Consider the following 6,000-nt stretch of genomic DNA (forward strand, 5'->3'; position numbering starts at 1 on the left):
TGATGTAACTTAGCTTCTCATTTAGTAGTGGTTCGTTTGAAAGCTACAGAGAGATATTTTATTCAGATTTAGAGACCATGCGCAAACACAATGCTGAAACTCTAAAAATAGAGTTGAAGTAATAGCTGAAAAAATTACACCATTTTCTTGTTTTCCTTATTTGCTTAAGCTTTGCGGCTCACCGATCACCGAAATAGCAAACACACCAAGATTAAATTACCACAAATAGGCTACAATATTCCAACAACAGCCTCTTTATTAAGAAAAATTCTAAGAAAAACATTTAAAAAAACTTATTTTGCCCCCATCTATAGAGAGCAATGTTAAAGAATACAGATTGGATACCTGAAACAAAGAAAGAATTAGAGCCGAAACTTTCAGATTATAAGCAATACTGAAGCGACCTAACAACTGAATGCAAAAATCAAAACGGATCACTAAACTGAATATTAAAAATTAACAAGGAGAACCGGTTGTTGCGCAGGTAGCAAAGAATGTTTCGGCAACAATGACTTAAATGAAAAAAAAAGTCACAGAAGTGACGAGGAGCTTCGATTTACGCGCGATACACACAAAGCACGACAAAATGCCCGAGAAAAAATGGGGCTAAAGACGCTATGTCGAAAAAATTTATTTTGAAAAAATAACGAAAAAACATCATTTCATTGTCTTTAATAAAGCTCAAATTAAAAAAAAAATAACAAATTGCGACAAATTAAAATTCAATTAGCATCCAAGCAAAGCTTGCGAAGTGGTACAATAACGAAAATTATTGAGCAGACACCACCCGTCGAGTTGAAAAAAATTGATTTTTAGCTTCAAAACTCAAAATTTGTTTTTGAGTCCTATATGTTCGAAACATTTAGATGAGGAACTTCTCTTCACATCAAGCGAAGCTTATGAAGCTTCTAAACCTGTTTAAAATAATACAAAAAAAATAGGAAAACAAGAGTATACAAAAACGAAAAAAAGTGAAATTATACTGAAGTCAGCTGATGAATTAGATGAATTAAATCTGAGGTTGATTAAATCATTCAAGAGCAGCTAAATTGAGTAGAAAAATGCGGAATTAAAAACACTCATCCTTACTAAAACGTAAAAATTGCCGTATACTTAAATTGAACAACGTATTCAATTTAAGTAATGGTCTTCAAATTTTGGTCTGAAATTGGGAAAAATCAGACCAATTTTCTCAACAGACAGTTTTTAAAATTTCGTTTGAACCTCAATTCACGACTGAAAGATCTTTAAAATCAATCTATGAGCTTCCTTTGACGTAGTCAAAATGGGGCACAAAAATCAAAGGCATAATTCCCTCACTTCCCTTCGTAAGTCGAAACAAAAATGAAAAAAGCGCTTGCTATTCCAGTATCGCAGATTGCACCGACAAAAATATTGAAGAAGTCAATCGATTCAGAGAAAATTCAAGTTAACTAATTATCCATGCAGAAGACAATTGCTTGTTGTACCGAACATTTCACGAAATAACAGGTGTTTTTCTGGCCAATTTTAACACCTCAAAGAAAACTCCTAGGATGTCAATTGCGGTACTGTTCTCCTACCCCGAAACACAATTTTTTTTTTCGATTTAAGAAAATTTGATTTTCAATTTTTTGCCTACATTAGGACAGAATAAAATTTTTTTGCTGAAAAACATACTAAGTAAGAAAATTGACTTTTGAACTATTATCGGAATAAAAATTCCGAAGAGATTGCAAAACGACGCAACATGCAGCTGCTAAACCGACAAAATGCAAATTGCAACCCTTTTAGTTGAATGAAATGAAAAATTGAAAAAATGACGTTTTACAAATCGAAGTTGGTAAAATATAATCAACATGAAAAAAATTCGAAAAGAGTGAGTACCTAAAACGCAGACATGCTCAAAAAAATTTTTATTGTCAAAAGGACAGATTTTAGAAAACGAATCAATGATTCTGTTATACAAGTTATTTACGAGGAAAAGCCAAAGCTCCGATTTGCTAAAGCATGCTAACCTCACCGAAAACAATTGTCTGAAAAAAAAACAAATAAAACACCGAGCAAAAAAGTTTCTTTCAATCAAATTCGAACGAAAACTATTAGACAAAGGCGAAGCTGAGTTTCGTACCATTTGCGTTACAAAACAAGGAAAACACTAAGTCGAAAAAAAATCGAAAATGTCGAAAAAACTAAAACTGTAAGACTGAATAATGCTAGTTTTGAAACAAAAACATTTCCGGACAATATAATCCGAAACCAGCATCAGAATAAAATTTTCCAAGGGGTAACCTTACTTTAGTCGAAAATACCTTTGCAGAAACCCGTTTAACCAGAAAAACTCAACAAGACTAAAGATTTATAAAAAATTCATTAGTTCCCCCTCGCCCTCAAAACACACACTTACAAAAAATTTATTCGCTCTTCAAAAAAACAACATGAGGTCACCACGCCGATAGAATGTAGGCCGAAATCTATTGAGCGTGGAAAAAAGAAAATAAACAAAAAGAAATTGGAAAAAATCAAAAAAGTGTAGGAATAATGAAAAGTTATTAAAAGAACAAAACATTCCTGGAGCAAGTTAACTGCACAAGAAACTTGACAAATAGCTTTCAAAAATGTTAAAAAGAATCCGAACCTTTCTGCGGGACCTAAGTAGACAAAAATTAGCGACACGAAAGTCTAAAATAGTCGAACAATGTAAATTTCCACAAAAAAACAGGTCCCGACTTGTATCTAACTTGAATCTAACCAAGTGCACAGAACACTCCTTGAATTTATACAGAAAATAACTTCCGAAAATTTTAAATAAATAACAAGAAAAGAATAGCAAAAAAAAGTGTAAGGACTAATTGGAACTCAATTTCTTGCCCAAAATCAAAATTGAGTAAAAAAAATTTGTGTTTGAGTAAGAAATTCCAAATTTTAGGCAAATTTGGTACTGCTGAAACTAAGCCGACAAAAAACGTCGACAATCAGAAATCTGACAAAGATTTTTTTTGCGCGGATATTTTTTTGCGCTCACGAAAAAACAGGTCCTGGCTGGATTCGAACAATTGACCTTTGTCTTTATAGACATGTGCGTTACCTCTTCGCCACATGTGCCAATCAAAGTCTGACTTTTGATTTCATATGAAATGGTAAAAGGATTCAATTTATTCTGTTAAACTAATTGTTAAGCCGAAAAAAGTCTATATTCCGGTTTGATAACGCTTGCTAATTGCAAGTGTAACAAATCGAGTAGGTAAAATTAGAAAATTACAGTGCTTTCAATTATAGACAAAGACGTTTAAAACAAAACAAAACCCATTCGTTAGAAATTAGAAAACCGAATCAGATAATATAAATGGCATTTTAAAAAACGGAAAACGAACCGACGGAAACTAGGACGAAAACCACGAATCGGAAAAATTCAACGTTTTTTCAAGAATTTATTTTACAAAAAAAAAACATTTGCTGCTTGAAACGAACCCCACCCATCCCATCTAATACCTAAAAGATAGAAGTTATATTTGAAATTACAAGAAATTGAGCATGTCAGCCCTAGGAAAAATGTACCATTCCTACTACAGTAACCATTCTGTGTACAAAGTTATTTTCGGGAAAAAAGTCTAGTAAACGATTGCAATGAGTCGTATCCGTAGCTTAAAAACTTCTAAATACAACGCTGCATTAGATAAAGCATTTGAAAAAACGTAAGCTAATCCGACAAAAATGCAATGAAAAACTCGAACTCAAAAGGTTTCAATCAAAATTTTGTTAAGCACGTAACAACAACCGTTGTACATAAGTGTTCTAGTTGCACATAAAACGCTGTACTAGATGATATAGTTAGCTTTGAGAAAAAATCGCAAACGGAAAATAAGCCAATGAAAATTGCAAAAAAATTACTAAATTGAAGCTTTTTTCACTGAGTTTCATTTGAAACAAACTAGCAAGACCGTCTCCAATAATCAATTGACTCACAAAAGGTTAGTTGTTAATCTGATCAAGCTATTCAAGCAATGAAACTTCGATCAAATTCAAACTATACATATCGTAAATTGATTGAAAAACTTTAACTTCAATGAAACGAATCGGTTTGCAAAATTTTTAGGTTTTTCTAGGCAAGCTGTTCCAGCTAAATAACTTTGAATTGTTTTAAATTAAATCTATAATCAATTCGGATGGCAAAAAATTGAAGTTTTTTCGTTGAATCAATTCAAGCGATGCTTCTTTGAAAAAATTTAAGTAACTTGTTAGAACAATCGTTCTTCGAAAATTCAACCACTTTTTAAGCAATCTATTCGTGCTATGAAACTTTAAAAATATTTCAAGAACTTTCAGATCAAAACGTTTCGCGAAAAATTTGAGTTTTTCCAAGCAAGGTGTTCAAGCTCTCAACGCTTGAAAAATGTCAAGTTACTTCATGAAGCAAATCAAATGGCGATATCTTTAAGTGTTTCTATTGAAACCAGTCAAGCAATTTAACTTTGAAATATTTCAAGTTGGTTTTTAGACCAAACCAGTTTGCTAAAAATCAACCTTTTCTTTGCAAGCTATTTAGCAAAAAAAAATTGTTCCAGAGAGCGAATCAGTCCGAGAACAATCAAACTTCTCGCGTAAGATAGCTATTCAAGCTATCAAACCATGAACTATTTCAGATTAATTCTCGAAAAAGAATCGGATAGCGAAAATTTTCCTATTGCAGCCGTTCAAGCGATGAAAGTTTGAAATATTTCAAGTTAATTCATATATCGAACTGGTTTGCAAAAAACTAAGTTTTTCAAAGCAGGCTATTAAGCGAATAACTTTGAAAAGTTTCAATTTAATTCATAGAGCGAATCAGTACGCGCAAAATCAAGTATTTCTTAAGCAAGCTATTAATTCTCTGAACCCATTCAAACGATCAAATTTTCAAAAGCTTGCTATTCAAAAGCTTGCTATTCAAGCTACGACATTTTGAAAAACTTCAAATTGCTCAATACTCTGAATTGGTTTGCGAAATGTTTAAGTTTTCTACGCAAGCTATTCCAGCTATGAAACCTCAAATATTTCGTAAGTATTAAGTTTTTCGTAGATCGAATCGTTTCGCGAACAAATTTTAGTTGTTCTAAGCAAGCTATTCACGATATGAAACTTTGAAAAATTTCAAGTTATGCCATAGACCGAATCGGTTTGCAAAATTTTTCTAAGAGAACTATTCAAGCTATGAAATTTTGAAAACGTTCAATTTAATTCATACACTGAATTGGTTCGCGAAGTGTTTAATTTTTTCTGCGCAATCTATTCTAGCTATGAAACATAAAATATTTCACGCAATCTATTCCAGCTATGAAACATAAATTATTTCAAGTTATGTCAAAAACCGAATCCGTTTGCGAAAAAAAAATTAAGTTTTTCTAAGCACGCTATTCAAGCCTTGAAACTCTGCAATATTTCTTAGTTATTTCTTAGACGAATTGGTTCGCGAGAAGTTTAAGTTTTGCTAAGCACGCTTTTCAAGCCTTGAAACTCTGCTATATTTCAAGTTATTTCATAGACGGATTCGGTTTCCGACAAAATTTATATTTTTCTCGACAAATCGGTTCGCGAAAAGTTTAAGTTTTTCTAAGCAAGCTATTCCAGCAATGAGACTTCGAACTATTTCAACTTATTTCATAACTTAAATCCTTTTGCTATAAGGTTGTTTTTCTAAGCATGGAGGTTGCTGTTTCTAGTTGATTCGTTTCAGACTGAAATGAATCGTTAAACGCAAAATTTTGGACAAAGTGGACAGGTACTGTCTAGCCTTAAAGTTGAATCGAGTTCATCTCGCTCTGATTGTTGCTTTGAGTGATTCTTAAAGTACTGATCTAAGCCTTGTTAAACTTTGCGCTCGATAGCCCCTTAAACATTAGGCCTTGTGATGAAAACGTGTCATTCATTTACAATATAAAATTGAATAGGGACAAAGATGCAGTTCAGAAACATAAGCAAAAATTGGCAAATGGTAGCTCTAATGAGGTAAAAAGGTAAAAAATCAAACTCTAGACCTAACGA

The sequence above is a fragment of the Symsagittifera roscoffensis genome, chromosome 7 (genome assembly GCF_963678635.1).
Source record: "Symsagittifera roscoffensis chromosome 7, txSymRosc1.1, whole genome shotgun sequence".
NCBI lineage: Eukaryota > Metazoa > Xenacoelomorpha > Acoela > Convolutidae > Symsagittifera > Symsagittifera roscoffensis.